The sequence below is a fragment of the Odocoileus virginianus genome, chromosome 25, assembly GCF_023699985.2.
Source record: "Odocoileus virginianus isolate 20LAN1187 ecotype Illinois chromosome 25, Ovbor_1.2, whole genome shotgun sequence".
Classification (NCBI taxonomy): domain Eukaryota; kingdom Metazoa; phylum Chordata; class Mammalia; order Artiodactyla; family Cervidae; genus Odocoileus; species Odocoileus virginianus.
Genome location: NC_069698.1, coordinates 42,990,389 through 43,014,227, shown reverse-complemented (window position 1 = coordinate 43,014,227; position 23,839 = coordinate 42,990,389). Strand labels below are relative to the sequence as shown.

At 40.8% G+C, this 23,839-nt stretch overlaps 1 long non-coding RNA gene across 1 annotated transcript in view; it reads right to left on the bottom strand.

Annotated features, from left to right (window-relative positions):
• The window catches only part of LOC110143833 (uncharacterized), a 193,000-nt gene that overhangs the window by 131,879 nt on the left and 37,282 nt on the right, over window positions 1–23,839 (bottom strand). The window lies entirely within an intron of this gene.

Here is a 23,839-nt window from a genome sequence, read left to right as displayed (position 1 = left end):
ATAACACTCACTAGCATCATTTAGCTATGAAATAAAATCAAAGCAGCAGCTCTGTTTACACCAGAGACTCCAACTCTAAAGAGGTATTCTTTCTCCTTCTGTATATACAAATACTGTCACCAGCCACCTCCCATTCTGCTTGCTTACTATCCATTATTTCAGAGGAAAACAAGACCTTGTACTCTAGAGATGGATTTTTGGTCCCCTGCTTGGGAGATTAGATAATAGAAAAACCTATGGACCAGAGTGAGAACTCCAGATTTCATTCAGATACCATTACTTACCACTTTACCATAGTGCAACTTCTCTGAGCTTTCATTGCATCAACTATAAAATAAAGATAATAATATTTACCGCCTCCGGTGGTAAGGATTAAATGTTCAGTTCAGTTCAGTTCAGCCGCGCAGTCGTGTCCAACTCTTTGTGACCCCATGAACCGCAGCATGCCAGGCCTCCCTGTCCATCACCAACTCCCGGAGTTTACTCAAACCCATGTCCATTGAGTCAGTGATGCCATCCAACCATCTCATCCTCTGTTGTTCCCTTCTCTTCCTACCCTCAAGAAGCATCATACAAGGTATGTCAGTATGATGGCCTCTGCAAATGGACTCTTCTGAATGACTTCACTTGCTGATCTTAAAAGCTCATTCATTTTTCAAAACAAAAATGTCCCCACGATTCTGGAAGACCGGGTAGCTCCAGGGACAACATATCATGATCACATCCACTTCCCATTTTCTTGCCTTCTCCACACCTTCAAATTTCATATGATTCCCTGTCCATCCCAACCTAAATCTATGAGTCTGTTTCTGTCCTGTAAATAAGTTCATCTGTACCATTTCTTTTCAGATGCACACACTGCTCTATTTAAAACGGATAACCAACAATGTCTGTATAGCACAGGGAACTTTGCCCACTGTTATGTGGCAGCCTGGATGGGAAGGGAATTGGGGGAGAATGGATGCATGTATATGTATGGCTGAGTTCTTTTGCTTTTCATCCAAAAATATCACAACATCGTTAACTGGCTATACATCAATACAAAATAAAAAGTTTAAAAAAAAAATCATGTGATTCCTCAGGCCATTCCCAGAAAGCCAAATGCCCTCTGAGCTGGTCTGACCCAAGCCTGCTGAACCATGCCACACCCTCTTCTAATTTCAGACAAACTGAAGGATGTGCCCCTGGAAATGGGGGGGGGGGGGGGGTAGAGAGGGAAGACGCTAGAGGGCCTGGCTGACTTGATTCTAGGGAATCAATCCTGAGAGGACACTTTAAACAGAATCTCTCCCCTGTCAGGGCTAACGTTCAGTGGAGAACACAGGAGAGGAAAAGCCTCCTAAAGGGATAAGTTGCAGCAAAATTCCAAAAGCCCTGAAATGAGAGAGGCAAGTGCTGGAAGAAGATACTCCGAGCGTGTTACACCCAAATGCATCATCTGTTCTGACAGGCAGATTTCATGGGGAGCCAAACCTTGACAGTTCTCCTCCCCTGCTTTTTAAAAAACTGCTTCCCTAGCAACCCCTGACTAAGCGGTGCAGTCACACCACACTGCAGGTGTGCTCACCGCCAGCATCTCCCTCTCTGGGAGGCCAATTCCTTCAGATAGTGGTGCAGCTGGACACCGAGGGGGTGAACAGGGGATGGGAGCGGCACATTTCCGCTGGCCCCACCATGGGTCCCAGGCACATCTTCCCCTTACACTCAGCTCTTGTCACAAAAACGTTCTCCATCACGGAAATGCTATTCGGCAGGGGGAGGCGGAGGACGGCATTGGGTTCTTTGCTTGGGGGCATTTGTTTCTTTTCTTTGATGGTAAGTGGGCTAGCAAAGGGCTTTCCTCGTGGCTCAGACGGTCGAGAAGCAGCCTGCAATGCCGGAGACCTGGGTTGGATTCCTGGTTTGGAAGATCATCTGGAGTAGCAAATGGTAACCCACTCTAGTATGCTTGCCCTGAGAATTCCACGGACAGAGGAGCCTTGCGGGCTACAGTCCACGGGGTTGCAAAGACTCGGACACGACTGACCGATGAAGCACAGCACGCACAGGCTAGCGAAACGATGCCAGTTCACTATAGGGTGTTGACGTATTCTATAAACATTGTAGAAGAGCTGGCAACATCATGGGCATATTTTGCACAGTCAGAGTTTCTTATATTTTAATTCTGGTCATACATGCATGCTCAGTAGCTCAATCATGTCCAACTCTTTGAGACCCCATGGACTGTAGCCCGCCAAGTTCCTCTGTTCATGGAATTTTCCAGGCAAGAATACTGGAGTGGGTTGCCATTTTCCTCCTCCAGGGGATCTTCCCCACCCAGGGATCAAACCTGCATCTCCTGCATCGGTAGGAGGATTCTTTAACACTGAATCAGCTGGAGAGCCAGTTGTGATAGTAGAAGCGAATACAGAGGAAGGTTAAAAATAAATAAACAAAAAAACACAGAAAAAGTGTTGTTGAGGGAAATCCCCTGGCTGTCCAGTGATTCAGACTCTGTGATTTGACTGCCGAAGGCCCGGGTTTGATCTCTGGCCAGCTAACTAAGATCCCCAAAAATGCTAGGCGTGGCCAAAAAAAGTTTTGTTGAGATGACTGTATAATATGTGAAACACACAAAAAACTAAATTCAGCAAATGTTGAACCACATCCTAAATGGTAAAATAATTTGACAAAGAATAGATACGTATGGGCTTCCCAGATGGCGCTAGTGGTAATGGAGCCACCTGCCAACGCAGGAGACAAAATAGATAACAGTTTGATTCCTGGGTTGGGAAGATCTCCTGGAGAAGGAAATGGCAACCCACTTCAGAAGTCCTGCCTGGAGAATCCCATGGACCGAGAAGCCCGGCAGGCTACAGTCCATAGGGTCACAAAGAGTCAGACACAACTGAAGCAACTTAGCACACACACACGGATGGATCCACATACATGTGTAATCGAATCGCTTGGCTGTACACCAGAAACTAACATAACATGGTTAACCAACTATATTCCAACACAGAATTAAAAGTTAAAAAAAGGGACACAGTCCTGAAAATCTACCATCGTAGCAGATGAGAAGATGGAACTCTGAGATATTTTAATAAATATTTATGTAATAGTGTTATCTTAGGTCAAAAGATGTTAAAACAACAGAAAGTTTGCTTTTAGGCATAGGGAACTGAAACACTACAGGCAGATGCTAATTCCATTTTCCTGTACATTTGCCATCATACTAAAAGTCTACCTCTCCACTGACCATGTGTTTCTATTTTAAGCTCAAAACCATTTCCACTGTCTTGAGTGAGAGGTGATTTGGAGGTCAAATCAGAATGCCCCACAGAAATGTATTATTCTTGAACTTCTTAAACAGATTGCTACTGCAACTCCTTTCTTAAAAGGACAAGTGCCAGATTGAAGTTTTTTTCCCAATAAATTAAAATAAGTGTAATCTTTTGGCCCAAACTCCAATCCCTCTCTGCTTTATGGCTCACAGAGTCAGCAGATGTTTATTTGCTCTTCCAGACCCAGATGGTGACATAGGAGACTCCTGAATTTAGTCATGGATGCGCCAGATGTACAGTGCCGTCCCTTCTGAGAGAGATTCAGGAACTAGCCAGGCAACTACTACACATCAGATGACTGAGAAAATACATGGGAACAGGCAGGAAGGGCTGAGAGGCATTCTTGCTGTAAATTCACCAGGCACAGCAACACACGACTGGGAGGGAACCCCAGGCTCTCAGCTTCTCCTGAGGAGAAAAGGGTTCGGACTCCACATCGAGATCCCAGACTTATAAGCCTCCCCGGAGGAATGATCCCCAAGTCCCCCACCTCCAATAGCCGGTAGGGTTTTGCTCGTTGAAGTCGCACAAGGCTATAGCAAACCAAGAAAAATTGTTAACAAGATACAGGAGAACTCACTGCAACGCAGAGCGAGCAGACAGAAAGGCCCACCTCCTGGTCCTTTCCCGAGTGCGGCTGGATGCATGTTTTACGAGCTGCTGTCTGAGAGTCTGGCTTCTAATTAGGAGGCATCTGAGTGATGACTCTGATCTTTCCCAGAGCCTGAATGAGCTGGTGGATACTTCCCCTCCGCCCTGGGCTCCAGTTCACCCTAACGATGAAACCAAGTGCCCAGTGTATCTCCCTGGGAGATGTTGGTCCACATACCCAGTGCTCTGACTTTTATGGCAGCGACTTGAGGGGCTGGTCTCCAAGCATCCCAGCTGACGATCAACAGCGCTTGCGAGTGCAATCCGCACAGTACTACCACCAACAAGGAAGCAGTTGTTAAACAGGCGTGGGAGTGCGTGCGCGCGCACACACACACACACACACACACACCCCCTGCAGCTCTTACACACGGACTCAGTGCAAAGGGAGCAGGACAAAGCGGCCATCGCCCAGCTCCTCCCCAGAAGGAGACTGACTGCTTCCTTGCTCCGTTACAGCCTGAGGGTCCAGCCTCTAACCAACCTGCACCCAGGGAGAAGCAAATCACAACCATAATAACACCTCACACATGGCTTCCCCAGTGGCTCAGATGGTTAAGACTCCGCCTGCAATGCGGGAAACCCAGGTTCGATCCCTGGGTCAGGAAGATTTCTTGCCTGGAGAATCCCATGGACAGAGAAGTCTGGAGGGCTACAGTCCACGGGATCATGGACTGTAGATTCGAACACGACTGAGCAACTTTCCCTTCACTTCACGTGTGTTAAGATCTCTGTTACCAAAACGGTGCTAAGTCTCTTCAGTCATGTCTGACTCTTTGCAACCCCATAAACTGTGACCCACCAGGCTCCAGGGAATTCTCCAGGCAAGAATACTGGAGTGGGTTGCCATTTCCTTCTCCAGGTATCAAAAGGCTAAGAATTAACAAACGTTGATGAGGCCGTGGAGAAAGGAGAATTTTTGAGCACTGCTGGTGGCAATGTAAACTGGTGCAGTCACTGTGGAAAACCACATGGAGGTTTTTCAACAATTAAAAAGAGAACCACCCTATGATTCATCAATCGTACTTCTGGGTGTACAGGCAGATCTTGTTTCATTGCATATCTCTGTACTATGCATTTTTCACAAGTTGAAGGTTTGCGATACTCCTGCATCCAGCAAGTCTATCAGTACCATTTTCCAACAACGTCGGCTCACTTTGCTTGTCTGTGTCACTTTCTGGTGATTCTTTTCCCATTTCAAACACTTTTATTTTATCTGTTATGGTGATCTGTGATCAGCGATATTTGAGGTTACTACCACAACTTGCTGAAGGCACGGATTACGGGCAGCACTTTTCAATGATAAATTATTTTTTTATTAAGGTATGTACTTTTTTTAGACATATTGCTATCGCATATTGAGGCTACAGGATAGTGTAAACATAACTTTTATGTGCACTGGGAAACTAAAACATTTTCTGTGACTCTCTTTATTGTGATGTTTACTTTATTACAGTGGTCTCAAACCAAACCCATAATATTTTCAAGATATTCTTGTATATCCTAAGGAAACAAAATCAACATCTCCGAGAAACATCTGTTTCCCATGTACACTGCAGCATTATTCACAGTAGCTAAGGCATGAAACCAACCTAAGCATCTTTTGACAGATGAATAAAGAAAATGTGATATTAATAGATATAGATACAGACACAATGGACTACTACTCAGTCTTAAAAAAGAAGGAAATCCTGTCATTTGTGACAACATGAATGAACCAGAGAGCACTATGTTGAGTGAAATAAGTCAGACAGAAAAAGACAAATACTACCTGTTGTCACTTGCTGAACTCACAGAGAGTAGAATGGTGGTGGCCAGGAGCTGGGATGTGAGGGAAACAGGGTAAAAGACTCAAACTTTCAATTATGTGAGATGGTCTGAGTATCTAACATATAACATGGTGACTATAGTTGATAATATTGTATCAGTTCAGTTTAGTTCAGTTGCTCAGTTGTGTCTGACTCTCTCTGACCCCATGTCCTACAGCATGCCAGGCTTCCCTGTCCATCACCAACTCCCAGAGTTTACTCAAACTCATGTCCATCGAGTCCGTGATGCCATCCAACCATCTCATCCTCTGTCCCCCTTCTCCTCCCGCCTTCAGTATTACCCAGCATCAGGGTATTTTCCAATGAGTCAGTTCTTCACATCAGGTGGCCAAAGTATTGGAGTTTCAGCTTCAGCATCAGTCCTTCCAATGAATATTCAGGACTGATTTCTTTAGGATGGACTTGTTGGGTCTCCTTGCAGTCCAAGGGACTCTCAAGAGTCTTCTCCAACATCACAGTTCAAAAGTATCAATTCTTCGGTGCTCAGCTTTCTTTATAGTCCAACTCTCACACCCATACATGACTACCGGAAAAACCATAGCTTTTGACTAGATGGACCTTTGTTGGCAAAGTAATGTCTCTGCTTTTTAATATGCTGTCTAGGTTGATCATAACTTTCTTTCCAAGGAGCAAGCATCTTTTAATTTTATGGCTGCAGTCACCATCTACAGTGATTTATAATACTGTAATACTATAATACTGTATAGTATAATTGAAATTAGCTAAGCAAGTAAAACCTAGATACTTAAGTGTTCTTCACACAGGAAAAAAGGTAAGAATGCAAGGTGCTGCATGTGTTAATTAACTCAGCAGTGAGAATCCTTTCACATCGCATATGTACATACTGGTTCTGAAACTTCGGACCTTCCCCCTTTCCTCCACCAGTGCACAGAGGGCAAGAAGAGACCAAAGAAAGAGAAAGACAGTTGGCAGCAGATTAGTTGGTGGCAGTTTAATAAGCAAGAGAACTTACATGCAAGACTTGCCCTGGGCAAAGATGAGTAGATCTCCATGCCTGCTTGCCAGAACCTTAAAGGTTTACATAGAGGCCTTAATGGGGCTCAGTCACATACATAATCCACATGGTCTCAACAACCCTTGCTTTCTCAAGGCTGTGTCCTTGAAAATGGATTCTACCATGGGAACAGTGTGTGAATGTACATTCTAAGGACACAGGGAGGAGGTGAGGAGCCTCTAATTGCCCTGGTTCAGCTCACAGGTAAACCAGCTGTCAGTCACACCCTCTTGATGAGCCTCTCCACCAGTATATCAGATCATCACCTTATATCACATTTATCACATTGTATACCTTAAAGACATTACGGTTTTATTTGTCCATTACATTTCAATGAAACTGGAAAAGAAAACATTTATTTACTGAGCTTCTGATATTGTGCAAGGCATGGAAAACATGCATGACCATTTTAAAATCTGAAACTTGCCCTCAAGGAAGTTTCTATCTAAATTAAAAAGTTAAGACAATCAATGAGGGCTTCCCTGGCAGCTCAGATGGTAAAGTTAAGACAGTCAATGAACTGTTACAATCCCAGACTGAAAATAATACACAAAAATGTAATCATAAAGTACTATGATGGTTCAGCAGGGAGAGAGATTACTTTGTTGGAGCTCCCTGGGGGGATTTCAAGAAAGAAATGACACTTACATTAGAAATGACATTTAAACTGGATTTTGAATTGAAGATAAAATTTGAAAATCTAAATTATGAAGGAACAAAAAGCAATCCAGAAGAGGCAAGGTCTTGAATAAAGCAGAGAACAATCAAAAATTATGTTAAATACTGGATTGGGAGGATCCCCTGGTGTAGGAGGAAATGGTAATCCACTCCAGTATTCTTGCCTGGAAAATCCCATGGACAGCGGAGCCTGGTAAGCTACGGCCCATTGGGTCACTGAGGAGTTGGGCACTCACTCACTGACTCACCATGAGGATCACAAGCAGTTCAGTCTGGCTGGAATACAGAGTTCATGAAAAAGGTAGAGAGAAATAAAGTTAGAAGATTCAGAAGGCCTGAAATGCCAGCATAAGGATTTTGAGTGGAGACTCTTGAAGATATCTTGAGCAGCAGTGTGGCATAATCAAATGCTTTGGGATGATTGATCTGCCAGTTTTGACCCAGACAGAGTTGTTAGGGAGAAAGGAACCAACTGAAATTGTTTAAGTAAGCAGTCACGGAGGGCCAAAATAAGGCAGTGAGAAGAGAGGGGAAGAGGGGAAGGGCTAGGAAAGCAGAATAATAGATGAGTTGGCATCAACTGGAACAAGAATTTTAGATCCCATGTGATTAAAAGCATCGCGTTCCTGATGGCCCAACAGTAAAGAATCCCCCTGTAACTCAGGAGACTTGGGTTCAATTCCTGGGTTGGGAAGATCCCCTGGAGAAGGGAATGGCGACCCACTCCAGTATTCCTGCCTGGAAAACCCCAATGGACAGAGGCGTCTGGTGGGCTATGTCCATGGGGTCCCAAAAGTCAGAAATGACTGAGCAACCAAGCACGCACATCTAAAGAAGATCTGAGACACGATTTCATCATGAAGAAGTGATAACAGCAGCATGAATAAGTGCTACCACTGATAACCACTGCCAGGCTAGAGAGATGGTTGCCTGTGTGGAGAGTGTTCCAAAGCAGCTGGAAGCAGAAATGGCAATTTTTTATATATAAATATGCAGACAGAGCCATGGTCGAATGGAGGTATGTATCATCATGACAGAGGCACAGTTTGCTTTCTGCAAGAAATGGTGGAGCTCTCCTGCTGGGAGGTTAGTCAAAACATGACAAGGGGACCACAGAGAAAGGGCTGGATAATGCTGGCACTCCCCACTGCCTGGTGGAAATGGGTATGGACTCACACTTCGAAAGTATTTCTGTAAAATGTCCAGCAAAAATTCATAAAACGAGGCCATATTATTTCACTTCTAGGAGCATAACTAAGTAAATAATCCAAATATTGGGAAATTCTTGCAGGTATTCATTACTGCATTATTAAATTAAGTCAAGTAAATATTCTATATCTGGACAGTATGACAGTGTTTTAGGTAATTAACTAACATGTTACACAGGTAAGACAGCAACTCCCCACTCCCTCATTTACTGAAGTTGTCCCCAAGTTAGAGCTATGAGTAGGCCCTCCTAAGAACTCTGAGATATGAGACAACCAAGGTAGCTATCTAAAGATTCAATCATAAGAGCAAAGAAAAACATTGCATATTATAATTGAGTCCAACAAGAGATGGACATTTATGTAGAATGTTGTATATTTATACTGAAGAAAGGTAAAGAAGCTCTAAATCAATAGAAGGGCAAACTGGTTCTGGAAAGGAAGACTCAATATTAAAAGTATCAGATTTCTCCAAGTTGGTATATAAATTTCATACAATTCCCAATCAAAATTCTAAAAGAATGTCTAGTGAAATAGCCAGTAAAATTTGGAAAAACAGAATAATGAGGAGGGACTTACATAACCATTATAAATGTGAAACATAATGTGTCATTGGCCCCAAATTAGATAAAGAGATCAATATGAAAAGATAAAGTCTGTGATATTTCAATTAGATGAGAAAATAATTCAATAAAAGATGCTAAAACAACAGACAAGGTATTTACAGACTAAAAACTAAGCTCAATAAAACATGAAAAGCATTAAAAATCATATAAGTATTAGTAAAAAATATAGAAGAACCTGATGTCTTAATCTTTAAGTAGGGAATACTTTCATAAGCAGAAACAATAAAAGCCAAAAAGTGAAAAGACTTCACTGTACAAAATACAAATAGTTTTAATAATCTAAAGAGTATAAAGTTCAAAGACGATAATGACTACAGGAAAATACTTTCAACATTCAAATAGATAAGCATTAATAACCAATGAAAGAGCCCATAGAAATCAGTAACAAGTGGGAAAAAAGCCTTCTAAAAATAGACAAAGGAATTCACAAAAGAAATATGTGTCTAACGAGTATTTTTTAAAGTATACTGAAATTACATTGTAATTTGGAATATGCAATTTTTTTAAACAGTGAGTTAATATTTTTAACTTATCTGCAGAAATGAAAAAGCAGAATAATACTGCATTTTGACAAGGGTGTGTGAAGGGAAACAGACTGTCACTAAGAAGACATCAGGACAGACTTTTTGGAGTAGCGTGCTTTGGTACTTATTAAAATTTTACTTGTGCCCTCTATTATAACCTACAAAATCCACTTTTAGGAACATATGCAATAAGCATCTTGCAATATCCACACAGAAGACTGTTCATTGCAGCAGCTGAGGGTAAATACATGGCCAAGAACAGCTGAATTCAGTCCAGTTCAGTCGCTCAGTCTGTCCGACGCTTTGTGACCCCATGAACCGCAGTACACCAGGCCTCCCTGTCCATCAAAACTCCTGGAGTTTACCCAAACTCATGTCCATCGAGTCGGTGATGCCATCCATCCATCTCATCCTCTGTGGTTCCCTTCTCTTTCTGCCCTCAATCTTTCCCAGCATCAGGTCTTTTCCAATGAGTCAGCTCTTCGCATCACATGGCCGAATGATTGGAGATTCAACTTCAACATCAGTCCTTCCAATGAACACCCAGGACTGATCTCCTTTAGGATGGACTGGTTAGATCTCCTTGCAGTCCAAGGAACTCTCAAGAGTCTTCTCCTACACCACAGCTCAAAAGCATCAATTCTTCAGCGCTCAGCTTTCTTCACTATCCAACTCTCACATCCATACATGACCACTGGAAAAACCATAGCCTTGACTAGACAGACCTTTGTTGACAAAGTAATGTCTCTGCTTTTTAATATGCTATCTAGGTTGGTCATAACTTTCCTTTCAAGGAGTAAGTGTCTTTTAGTTTCATGGCGGCAATCACCATCTGCAGTGATTTTGGAGCCCAAAAAAATAAAGTCAGCCACTGTTTCCACTGTTTCCCCATCTATTTCCCATGAAGCAATGGGACTGGATGTCATGATCTTAGTTTTCTGAATGTTGAGCTTTAAGCCAACTTTTTCACTGTCCTCTTTCACTTTCATCAAGAGGCTCTTGAGTTCTTCACTTTCTGTTATAAGGGTGGTGTCATCTGCATATCTGAGGTTATTGATATTTCTCCCAAGCAAACTTGATTCCAGCTTGTGCTTCATCCAGCCCAGCGCTTCTCAAGATGTACTCTGCATATAGGTTAAATAAAACGGTGATAATATACAGCCTTGACACACTCCTTTTCCTATTTGGAACCAGTCTGTTGTTCCATGTCCAGTTCTAACTGTTGCTTCCTGACCTGCATACAGATTTCTCGAGAGGCAGGTCAGGTGGTCTGGTATTCCCATCTCCTTCAGAATTTTCCACAGTTTATTGTGATCCACACAGTCAAAGTAGGTGAGTAAATAAACAATGTAACAGCGATAGTGTGCAATGCTATGAAAGCTGTTTTGTGGTAGACAAATAGATATGGGTGTTAAAAGATTACCAAGATACATTTTAGTAAAGCAGAACAATTTTGTTATATAAACATAAACAAGAAAAGATCAAGAAGCAGACATAGAAAAGCATTAAACAGTAGTTACTTTGGCCACCTGATGCGAAGAGCCAACTCATTGGAAAAAACCCTGATGCTGGGAAAGGTTGAGGACAGGAGGAGAAGGGGATGACAGAGGATGAGATGGTTGGATGGCATTACTAACTCAAAAGGCATGAGTTTGAACAAACTCCAGGAGACAGTGAAGGACAGTGAAGCCTGGAGTGCTGCAGTCCATGGGGTTGCAAAGAGTCAGACCTGACTTAGAACTAAATAGCAACTTCTTCAATATGGTGGAGTAAAGGATTGGGTTGGGTTGGGCTTCCCTGGTGGCTCAGATGGTAAAGCATCTGCCTGCAATGCGGGAGACCTGGGTTTGATCCCTGGGTCAGGAAGATCCCCTGGCGAAGGAAATGGTAACCCACTCCAGTATTCTTGCCTGGGAAATCCCATGGACAGAGGAGCCTGGTGGCTACATTCCCTAGGGTTGCAAAGAGTCGGACATGACTTAGCAACTAAAAACAACAACAAAGAACTGGAACTGTTGCTTACTATCTGTATTTTTTATGTTTGACTTTTTAAAAATGACTACATGTGAAGACCAGCAGAAACAGTACACTCAGAAAAGTTTTTACAGCGGTGACAAGTGCTTACTCAACCAAGGTAAAGTAAATAATTCAGTCATTTAAAGCAAAGGTATATATACATTTATAGCAAAGGTAGTGTGATCATGGTTTCCTGGAGCTTCCCTTCTGTCAGTTCAATTCAGTCGCTCAGTCATGTCCAACTGCAACCACATGGACTGCAGCATGCCAGGCTTCCCTGTCCATCACCAACTCCTGGAGCTTCCTCAAACTCATGTCCATCTCGTTGGTGATGCCATCCAACCTCTGCTGTCCCCTTCTCCTCCCGCCTTCAATTCTTCCCTTCTGTGGGTAAGCTTATTCAAGTAAATCAGGTAAGGCTCTTGACACTTAGACCAGCCTTATTCCTCTCTTCACCCTTGGCTCTATCTCCTTCCCTGCCTTACACAATGATGCACCCCCTTGGGTATTTCCTACCATCTAGGTCCAATCCTCCAATCACTGATGTCAGATGTCTACCTCTCTCATCTAGGGATTGCTCTCGATACTGCATAAAGACTTTTCAAGTAACAGGACTGGTAAAAGTATGATAGTTTAACATTTATAAACCAGGGAGGAAAATTTACAAAGAATACACATCACATGAAGTGCACAGACTGGTCAGCTTGGTGCTGTGTGATGACCGAGAGGGGTGGGATGGGGGGTGGGCTGGAAGGAGGCTCAAGAGAGACGGGATACATGTGTACGTAAAACTGATTCACTTTGTTTACAGCAGACACTAACACACCACTGTAAGGCAATTATACGCCGATTAAAAAAAAAATAGGGAAGAGAGAAATAAAAAGAATTGGATGCATTTCATAGCATATTTCAAAAACAAATACTTAAATTTTTACTGAATAAAAGTAATACATATTTCTCACAGGAGTACTTCAGGAAACAGGTTAAAAACTTTGAGAAACAGTTCTCTACATTCTGAAAGAAATTAAAGAAAGACTGTGATGACCCAGAGGACTGGGACTGGGGGGAGGTGGGAGGGAGGGGTTGTATGTAGACTTATGACTGATGCATATGCTGTTGTATGGCAGAAAAAAAACACAACATTGCAAAGCAGCTATCCTCCAATTAGAAGGAAATTAAAGAGAGAAAATAACTATTTGAAAGGGAGAATTTTATGAAGAGGGATATGAAATTAATGAAGAAATTAAAAGGTAGTAAATGTGAAGTGAAAGAGTCCGTGAAAGATATCAAAATACCAACACCCTAAAAATAAAAATGATATAGAAACACAAAAACAATATAAGGGATATAATTTTTTAAAAGAATTGGAACATGGAAGAAAGACTGATAAAACTTTAAATGCCAAAAGACAAAGAAACAAAGGTAATTAGAAAGGAATATATGGAGGTAGACCAGAGTCAACATAAGCTTGACCAGCAAAGGAAGTCAAACAAACGGGATCAGAATAACACTAAAATATGAGATAGAACATGTTTCTGAATTAAAGAGAGACTTGATTCTGAGGGTCAAAGGGGCATACTGTATTACAGGGGAAAGAAATTTGTTCCAGTAATCGACACGCTATATTCTGGTAAGGCTGCTCGCCTTTACGAACGGTGCAGCAAAAAGTAACACAGCATGGTAAAGCAATCATCCTCCAGTTTGAATTTAAAAAAGAATAAACGTAGAAATAAAGAAGCATTCAGTCAAAAGAAGCAGTTCACCTACCAAAGAGGAAAATCAGAGTGGACTCAGATTTCTTCACAGCAGTATTTAGTATCCCCAAACGTAGTTCAGCTGGTAAAGAATCCACCTGCAATGCAGGAGGCCCTGGTTCGACTCCTGTGATGGGAAGATCTGCTAGAGAAGGGATAGGCTACCCACTCCAGCATTTTTGGGCATCTCTGGTGGCTCAGCTGGTAAGAATCCACGTGCAATGTGGGCAATCTGGGTTCAGTTCCTGGGTTGGGAAGGTCCCCTGGAGAAAGAAACAGGCTACCCACTCCAGTATTCTGGCCTGGAAAATTCCATGGATTGTATGTCCATGGGGTTGCAAAGAGTCAGACAGAACTGAACGACTTTCACTTTGAAAACTGTTAGCGCAAAAGTTTAGACAGCCCTTCTCGTGGAATAAAAAAACTACTTGATGAGACATTCTCACCAAACAAGTGCTGTAATGGAAAGAATTGAAGAAGGATGAATTCATGGCATAAAAGTATTTGTGATTTGCACTGAATTGATTAAATTACAGAAATAAAGCTGTTGTAAACATTGAAATGTGTTATGTTAGTAAGAATATAGCTAAAGAAAATGGGCGATGGTGGGAAAAAGCAATCAGAAAAAATTACAAACATGCTAATTTCTTAAACTTTCATATCAGGGGTTAAAAGATATTATTTACTCCTGATGTTCCAAATTTCCTTCTGATAGTTCCCTTCTGTCTGAAAAAGTTCCTTTAGTAAATCTTTAGCTATGATGTAAGGTTGGTTTAACATTAGAAAAAATATGAGTCATCATATATTAATAGATTAAAATTGAACAATCACATGATCATCTCAGTAAACGCAGGAAAAAATATTTTACAAACTTCAACACCCATTTTTGATAGAAACTCCTGTAGCAAACTAAGAATAAAATAGACCCTCTTCAATCTAATAAAAAGACATTTATAAATAAAATTCTAAAGCTAGAAATCTACTAAATATTACTGAGAAGAATTAAAGGCTACTAGATAAAAGGAGAGATATACTGTGTCCAGAAATCAAAAAATGCAAAATTGTTAAAATGAGATATCAGTAACCTCACATTAATCTATACATTTGATGCAACTCCAAAATCTCAAGTGTTTCCTATACACATTACACACAGACTGCAAAATTTACCAAAAAAAATGCAGAAGGCCAAAAGTAACCAAAAGTAAAGAAAAAATAAAATTGAGAGTCTTTTGAAAAAGAAAAACAAAGTTGGAAGTATTAAAATCCCACTTAGTATCAAAGTTACACTTAGAATAAAGCTACTGTAATCAAGTTAGTCTGGTATACAGAACAGTGAGTCCAGAAATAGACCTACACATATATAGTTCATTGAGTACCAACATAAGGGCCAATATATTTCAGTGTGGAAAGGATATTTTTTTCACAAATGGCACTAGAAAGTGGATGTTCACATACAAAACCAAAAAAAAGAACTTCAACACTCATCTTCACACCACATCCAAAATTTACTCAAAAAAGATCATAGACCTAAATGTAAGAGAGAAAATTTTAAAACATCGAGAAGAAAACATAGGAGAGAAATTTTATTACTGTTAGTTACACTAGATTTCTATAAAAGCATAAACCATAAAAGTGAAAAAATAATAAGCTGGACTTTAAAAATTAAAGAGTTTGCTAAATGCATGCAACAAAACAGAAACAGACTCACAGAGAAAACAAACTAGTGGTTACCAGTGGGAGAGATAAGGGGGGAGGGGCAAGAAACAGGCATGGGTTTAAGAGATGCAAAGTACCAGGTAACAAATCAATAAGCTACAAGGCTATATTATACAGCACAGGAAATATAACCATTATTTTAAAATAACTTTAAATGGAGTATAGTCTGTACAAATGTTGAACCACTATGTTGCATACCTGAAACTAATATATTGTAAATCAACTATACTTTAATAAAAAATTATGTTTGCTCTTAAAAACATACTTAAGAAAATAAAAAGACAAAGTATAGACTGTGATAAAATATTTGCAAAGCATATAGTTGACAAAGGATTTGCTTCAATAATATATAAAGAACTCTTAAAACTCAAAAAGACAAACAGTCTAAATTTTAAAATGGGAAAATTTTTTGAAAAGACACTTCATCAAATAAGATGGATAAATGGTAAGTGAACATATACAAAGATGCTCAACATCATTAGTCACTAGGGAAATGCAAGTTAAATCACACTGCTATACCACAAAACACGCATTAGAATTAAAAACAAAAAAACAAACCACTTAAAATATCCAATGCTGGTGAGAATGTGCACCACCTGGACCACTCAAAGTTGCTGATGGAAATACAAAGTGGTACATCCACACACAAAAATATAGTTTGGCATTTTCCACTAAATGAAATATACTCTTACCATACAACTTAGAGACCTCACTCCTAAGTAGTTACTCAGGAGAAATAGCCTATGTCCAAACAAAGACATGTATTTGAATGTTCATACTTACAGTTTTCAATGACCCAAAATTTGCAAACAACCCAAATCAGTTCAGTTCAGTTCAGTCACTCAGTCATGTCCAACTCTTTGCAACTTCCTGGACTGCAGCACGCCAGGCCTCCCTGTCCATCACCACCTCCCGGAGTTTACTCAGACTCATGTCGATTGAGTTGGTGATGCCATCCAACCATCTTACCCTCTGTCACCCCCTTCTCCTCCCACCTTCAATCTTTCCCAGCATCAGGGTCTTTTCAAATGAGCTACAAGGCTTCAAGCTCTTCGCATCAGGTGGCCAGAGTATTAGAGTTTCAGCTTCAATATCAGTCCTTCCAATGAATATTCAGGACTGATTTCCTTTAGGATGGACTGGTTGGATCTCCTTGCAGTCCAAGGGATTCTCAAGAGTCTTCTCCAACACCACAGTTCAATAGCATCAATTCTTTGGCATTCAGCTTTCTTTATGATCCAACTCTCACATCCATACATGACTACTGGAAAAACTATAGCCTTAACTAGATGGACCTTTGTTGGCAAAGTAATGTCTCTGCTTTTTAATATGCTGTCTAGGTTGGTCATAATTTTCCTTCCATCCCAAATATCCATCAACTAATGAATATAACCAACAAAGATCAGCCATGCACGGAATTGAGAAAGAGCTATCATAAATTGCTTTATAGTCATGTAATGGAATACTCTGGCCACCTGATATGAAGAATCGACTCACTGGAAAAGACCCTGAAGCTGGGAAAGATTGAAGGCAGGAGGAGAAGGGGACAACAGAGGATGAAATGGTTGGATGGCATCACTGACTCAATGAACATGAGCTTGAGCAAGCTGCAGGAGATGGTGAAGGACAGGGAAGCCTGATGTGCTGCAGTTCATGGAGTCACAAAGAGTCAGACACAACTGAGTGACTGAATAACAACAGCAATGGAATACTAAGTGAATAAGTCCAGGCACAAAAAAAACTGCATGTTGTATGACTCCACTTACACAAAATTCTGGAAAGGGAAAAAGTGCAGTGACAAAAAGCCATTTAGCGGTTGCTAGGGGCAGGCGAAGGGAGAGGCCATTGAACAGAAAGAATTAGAGGGAATGTTCTGCAGTGGAAGATATGTTCTAGATCATGACTGTGTTGCCAATTACACAACTATAAAATAAACTATATTTTGGTGTAATTATACAAAAATACAACTTAAAAATTGTGTTTTTGTGTAACTACATAAAACTGTAAACATGTGTCAAAACTCAGTTACAAACTTAAAATTGGCAAATTTTATTATAAGCATATTGACTTCATTAAAGTAATTATTCTTAAAAGTTGGCAATTAGAAGGTCATATTCTACTATAAGATACATTTTAAAATGAAAGTCTAATCTCATAGATAGGATGTTTTATATTATTTGTAGATTATTATTGCAATTTGAAGAACCATAGGAATCCTCCAAAACTAACAGAAATAATGATAATTCAGTAACGTGACTGACACTAAAACACAAATATACTGAGGTTTCTTATATGCAAATAATTAGTAAAAATCTATAATGAAAGAAAATCACATTTATGAATTCACAAATATATTTTTTAAAATATGTAATTCATACACAAAGTTTTAAATAATTTCTAAGGACAAAAGAAAAAATGAGTAACAATAAAAATGTACCTTGTTCTTGGTTCCAAAACTTTGGATTTAAAGTCTTTCTTCTCCCTAAATCAAGTTATAACTTAATTGCAATCTCAATGAATAATCTCATCTATGCTTTCTCATTTTGAATGTGATTAATAAGCTACTTAAAATCACTGGAGACAAGACAAATTATTTAATAAATGTAATTGGGATAACTTTAAAGCTTTAGGAAAATATGTTTACACATATACTTTGATCCTTACATAGCAATAAATTCTGCTCACATCATTATATGCTAAAAATAAAATCATAAATTTTAGAGGAAAATATGAGTATTTTTTAATTATCCTGGGGTTGGGAAGATCGACTTAAGTTTATATAAAGTTCAAAATTCAGAAAGATAAAAACTATTGAATTTGATTATATGAAAAATTTAACTATCTGTGATGCAAAAGCTTACCACAACTACATTCAAGTGATAAATGACAAACTGGATTAAAAAAAATTGGCAACAAATGACCAAGAGCTAATTTCCAGAAAATTAAAATTGCTCTTACAAGTTAATAGAGAAGAGACAACCAATCAATAGAAAATATGGCAAAGAATAGTAAAGGGGGAAAAAGTGCAAATGGTGTATAAAGTGAGATGATGTTCATCTCACTTCACTTACAATTAAAGAAATTAATATTCAGTAGGGATGAGGTGCCCACAGAAAAAGAAAAGCGAGGAGGCAAAGTGGTTATCTGAGGAGGCTTTACAAATAGCTGAAAAAAGAAGAGAAGCGAAAAGGAAGGGAGAAAGGGAAAGGCACATTCAACTAAATTCAGAGTTCCAAAGAAAAGGAGAGACATGAAGCCCTTCTTCAATGAAGAGTGCATAACACTAGAAGAAAACAATGGAAGGGGAAATACTAGAGATCTCTTCAGAAAAATTGGAAATATCAAGGGAACATCTTGCCCAAAGATGGGCACAATAAAGGACAGAAGCCATAGAGACCTAGCAGACGGTAAAGAGATCAAGAAGAGATGGAAAGGATACATGGAAGAACTAAACAAAAGAGATCTTAATGAACCAGATTACTACCATGGTGTGGTTAGTCATCCAGAGCCAGACATTCTGGAGTGCCAAGTCAAGTGAGCCTTAGGAAGCCCTGCTGTTAATAAAGCTAGTGGCTGCAATGAAATTCCAGCAGAACTACTCAAATCCCAAAAGAATGATGCCATCAAGGTTTTTCATTCAATATGTCAGCAAATCTGGCAGACCCAGCAGTGGCCACAAGACTGGAAAAGGTCAATTCTCATCCCAATTCCCAAGAAGGGTAGTACCAGAGAATGTGCTAACCATCGGAAAATTGCACTCATCTCCCACGCTGGTAAGATCATGCTTAAAACCTTGCCTGCGAGGTTTCAGCATTACGCGAACCAAGGACTTCCATATGTTCAAACAGGGTTTAGAAAAAGAAGAGGAACAGATCAAATCACTGACATTCGCTGGATCATAGAGAAAGCAAGGGAATTCCAGAAAAACATCTACCTCTGTTTCATTGACTATGCTAAAACCTTTGACCGTGTGGGCCATAACAAACTGTGGAAGGCTCTCAAAGAGATGGGATTACCAGACCATCTTACCTGTCTCCTGATAAGCCTGTAGGCGGGTCAAGAAGCAACAGTTAGAACCCTGTATGGAACAATTGATTTGTTCAAGATCGAGAAAGGATATGACCAAGCTGTTTGCTGACACCCTGTTTGTTTAATCTATACACTGAGCACATCATGAGAAATGCTGGGCTGGATGAGTTACAAGCTGAAATCAAGATAGGCGGGAGAAACATCAACAACCTCAGATATGCAGATGATACCACTGTAATGGCAGAAAGTGAAGAGGAACTCAACAGCCTCTTGATGAGGGTGAAGGAGGAGATTGAAAGAGCCAGCTTAAGATTAAACATTAAAAAAAAAAACAAAAAACTAAGATCATGGCATATGGCCCTACTGTTTCATGGCAAATAGAAGGAGAAAAGGTGGAAGTAGTGACAGATTTCCTCTTCTTGGACTCCAAAATCACTGTGGCCGCTGATTGCAGACATGGAATCCGAAGATGATTGCTTCTTGGAAGGAAAGCAATGACAAACTTAAACAGTATGTTGAACAGCAGAGACATTACTCTGCCAACAGAGATCCATATAGTCAAGCCCTATGGTCTTCCCAATGGTCACATATGTAAAGAAGAAAGCCTGACTGTAAAGAAGGCAGAATGCCAAAGAACTGATGTCTTCAAAGAAGAAAGCCAGACTGTAAAGAAGGCAGAATGCCAAAGAATTGATGCCTTTGAACTGTGGTGCTGGAGAGGATTCCCTGAAAGTCCCTTGGACAGCAAGGAGATCAAACCAGTCAGTCTTAAGGGAAATCAACCCTGAATATTTGTAGGAAGGACTGATGATGAAGCTGAAGCTTCATACTTCGGTCATCTGATGCAAACAGATGAGCATCAAAGGATTCATGCTTTTGAACTGTGGTGTTGGAGAAAACTCTTGAGAGTCCCTTGGACAGCAAGGAGATCCAACCAGTCAATCCTAAATGAAATCAGTCCTGAATATTCACTGAAAGGACTGATGCTGAAGCTGAAGCTCCAATACTTTGGCCACCTAATGCAAAGAATTAACTCACTGGAAAAGACTCTGACACTGGGAAAGATTGAGGGCAGGAGGAGAAGGGGACAACAGAGGATGAGATGGTTGGATGGCATCACTGACTTGATGGACATGAATTTAAGCAAGCTCTGGGAGTTAGTGATGGACAGGGAAGCCTGATGTGCTGCTGTCCATGGAGTCACAAAGAGTCAGACAGGACTGAGCATCTGAACTGAAATGAACTGATGCGAACAGACGACTCATTGGAAACGTCCCTGATATTGGGAAAGACTGAGGACAGAGGAGAAGAAGGTGTCAGAGGATGAGATGGTTGGATGGCATCACCAACACAATAAACATTAACTTGGGCAAACTTCAGGAGATGGTGAGGGACAGGGATGCCTGGCGTGCTGCCGTCCATGGGGACACAAGGAGTCAGACAGGACTGGGCTACGGAAGAGCAACAACAATAAGGGATGAGGTGCCATTTTCACATAGACAGGAAGCCAAAATTTTGTTAATATTTGGCCATGTCCATTGCATGCCTCCTAATGAAGTAAGAAGTAGGACACAAAGCTTTATAATTAGGGACAGCAGCAGTTACCATTTATGGGAGTAATTACCCTATTGAGTGTAAGCATGGCCCCTGCCTCACCCAAATGGAGGAGATGCAGAGAGAGCCCTGGGCACCTTCAGCCTAAACCAGAGAACCCAAGTTCATCTACAAAAGACTTAAAGAAAGCTTTGGGAAAGCTCTACTGCAGTGGTTCTCAGACTTCAGTGAGCATTGGGAGGTTTGTTAAAACTCAGATTGCTGGGTCCTGGCATGGGAATTTAGGATTCAGGAGCTCTAGGGTCTGAGAACTTGCATTTATACCAAGTTCCTAGGAGGTACTGATGCCCCTGGGCCAGGGAGTGCACTTTGAGAACCTCTAGTCTATTAAATATCCTTCGTCCTGCTTGCTTGCCATTTCAGTGTTAAACTGAAAGAAAAGCAGCGTTAATCAGAGTCCCATTCTTCCCTGCCAGTCTTCACAGCCAGACCATCTCTTTGTGGTTTGGCTTAGTTTACCAGTTGGAAAAGACTTGGATAAAAAATATACATATACTTTCCCTTAGTATTAGTGGAAAAATAAACATATGCAGCCCTTTTCAATTTGGCAATCAGTTCAGTTCAGTTCAGTTCAGTCGCTCAGTTGTGTCCGACTCTTTGCAACCCCATGAATCTCAGCACGCCAGGCCTCCCTGTCCATCACCAACTCCCAGAGTTTACTCAAACCCATGTCCATCGAGTCAGTGATGCCATCCAGCCATCTCATCCTCTGTCGTCCCCTTCTCCTCCTGCCCCTAATCCCTCCCAGCATCAAGGTCTTTACCAATGAGTCAACTCTTCGCATGAGGTGGCCAAAGTATTGGAGTTTCAGCTTCAGCATCAGTCCTTCCAATGAACACCCAGGACTGATCTCCTTCAGGATGGACTGGTTGGATCTCCTTGCAGTCTAAGGGACTCTCAAGAGTCTTATCCAACACCACAGTTTAAAAGCATCAATTCTTTGACACTCAGCTTTCTTAATAGTCTCTCACATCCATACATGACCACTGGAAAAACCATAGCCTTGACCAGATGGACCTTTGTTGGCAAAGTGATGTCTCTGCTTTTTAATATGCTATCTAGGTTGGTCATAACTTTCCTTCCAAGGAGTAAGCGTCTTTTAATTTCAAGGCTGCAATCACCATCTGCAGTGATTTTGAAGCCCCCAAAAATAAAGTCTGACACTGTTTCCACTGTTTCCCCATCCACTTCCCATGAAGTGATGGGACCAGATAATACTTCTCAAAATTCACATGCATATATTCTGGGCCCAGAAATTCCACGTCTAGGTATTTATCCTGTACATATGATCCACCCAAAACGCACAAGGAGGATATGTACTAAGATGTTTATTGTAGCCTATTGACAATAGCCTAAAATATGGAAACAATTTCAATGTCAGTCAACTGGGAATTGTTTAAATAAATTAGGGTACATCTCATGGGAATACTTTGCAGCCATTATGATGAATGTGGTAGATTGATCAAACTGAAATGGAAGTACGCCCACAATGTTTAATTAAGTGCAAGAGAGAAACCACAGAATGGTACATGGAATGAGATCTGTTTTATGTCAAAATTAAATAGATATGTCTCGGGACTTCCCTGGTGGTCCAGTGGCTAAGACTCTGTGATCCAAACACAGAGGGCCTGGATTCAATCCCTAGTTGGGGACCTAGATCCTGCATGCCACAACTGAGAGTTGACATGTCACAGCTAAAGATCCTGGGTGCCACAACTAAGAACTGGCACAGCCAAATAATTTAAAAAAAAGATATGTAGAAGATATGACATAGGATACCTATAATATATGTAAAGATATGATTAATACATATATACACATATGTGTGCATGCAAAGGTTTCTGAAAAGATTCTTACAAACTTAGCCCAGGGAGGGCTTCTCTGGAGGTCCAGAGGTTAAGAATCTGCCTTGCAATGCAGGGAACACTGGTTCAATCCCTGGCCTGGAAAGATCTCCCATACTGAGTAGCAAGTAAGCCCTTGGGCCACAACCACCAAACCCACGCACCCTAGGGCCCGTGCCCCGCAACAAGAGAAGCTACTGCAGTGAGAAGCCTGTGCGCCACAACTAGAGAACAGCTCCTGCTCTAGGCCCCAGACTAGAGAAAAGCCTGAGCAGCAAGGGAAGACCCGGAGCAGCCAAAAATAAGTAAATAATAAGTATTTTTTAAAAAAGACTTAGCCCAAGGAAAGGGGGCTGGAGCGTTGGGGAGACCAGGTATGACAGTGAAAGACAATTATTTTAAAAGTTTCCTGTTTGAATTATTTTACAACAAGCACATATATGCTATCCTGTCTCATTTGTTTTTAAACTACTTTTTCAAAGTCAAATCAAGAGCAACAACTTAATGCCTTCAGCGCCTCAGCCTGAAACAAGTTTTATCTCTTGGTTATCGATGGCTCTCCAGGACCTCTAATTGGGAACAATTTCTTTGCCGAGTTTCTAATCACTGGGCACCACTGAGATTAATCAAACATTGACTCATTAAAAAAAAATAAAAATAAGATAGGACGTAAATAAATAAATGGTGAGGGACCCAGAGGGCCTATGTTCCTGCAACACCCTGTCCTTTGTCCCATTTTAATTCTCTCTCCAACATCTTGAGGAAAAATTAGCATCATGCAATGGAACATGGAACTGTTAATCTGCAATTTCTCTGTTGACTCAATGCTTGCTTCAATAACTGTGAACTGAGTTGGTAGGACAGCTGCCTACTTCATGTGGCCACAATTTCCATGGATTCTGAAAAAGGAACAGTAAAGACAGTATATGTGCCAGTATTATGATGATAATGCACACACCAGGTTTTGCTAAAAATGCTGGGGACCTGGAATCCACTCATAGCAAGCAACAGTATA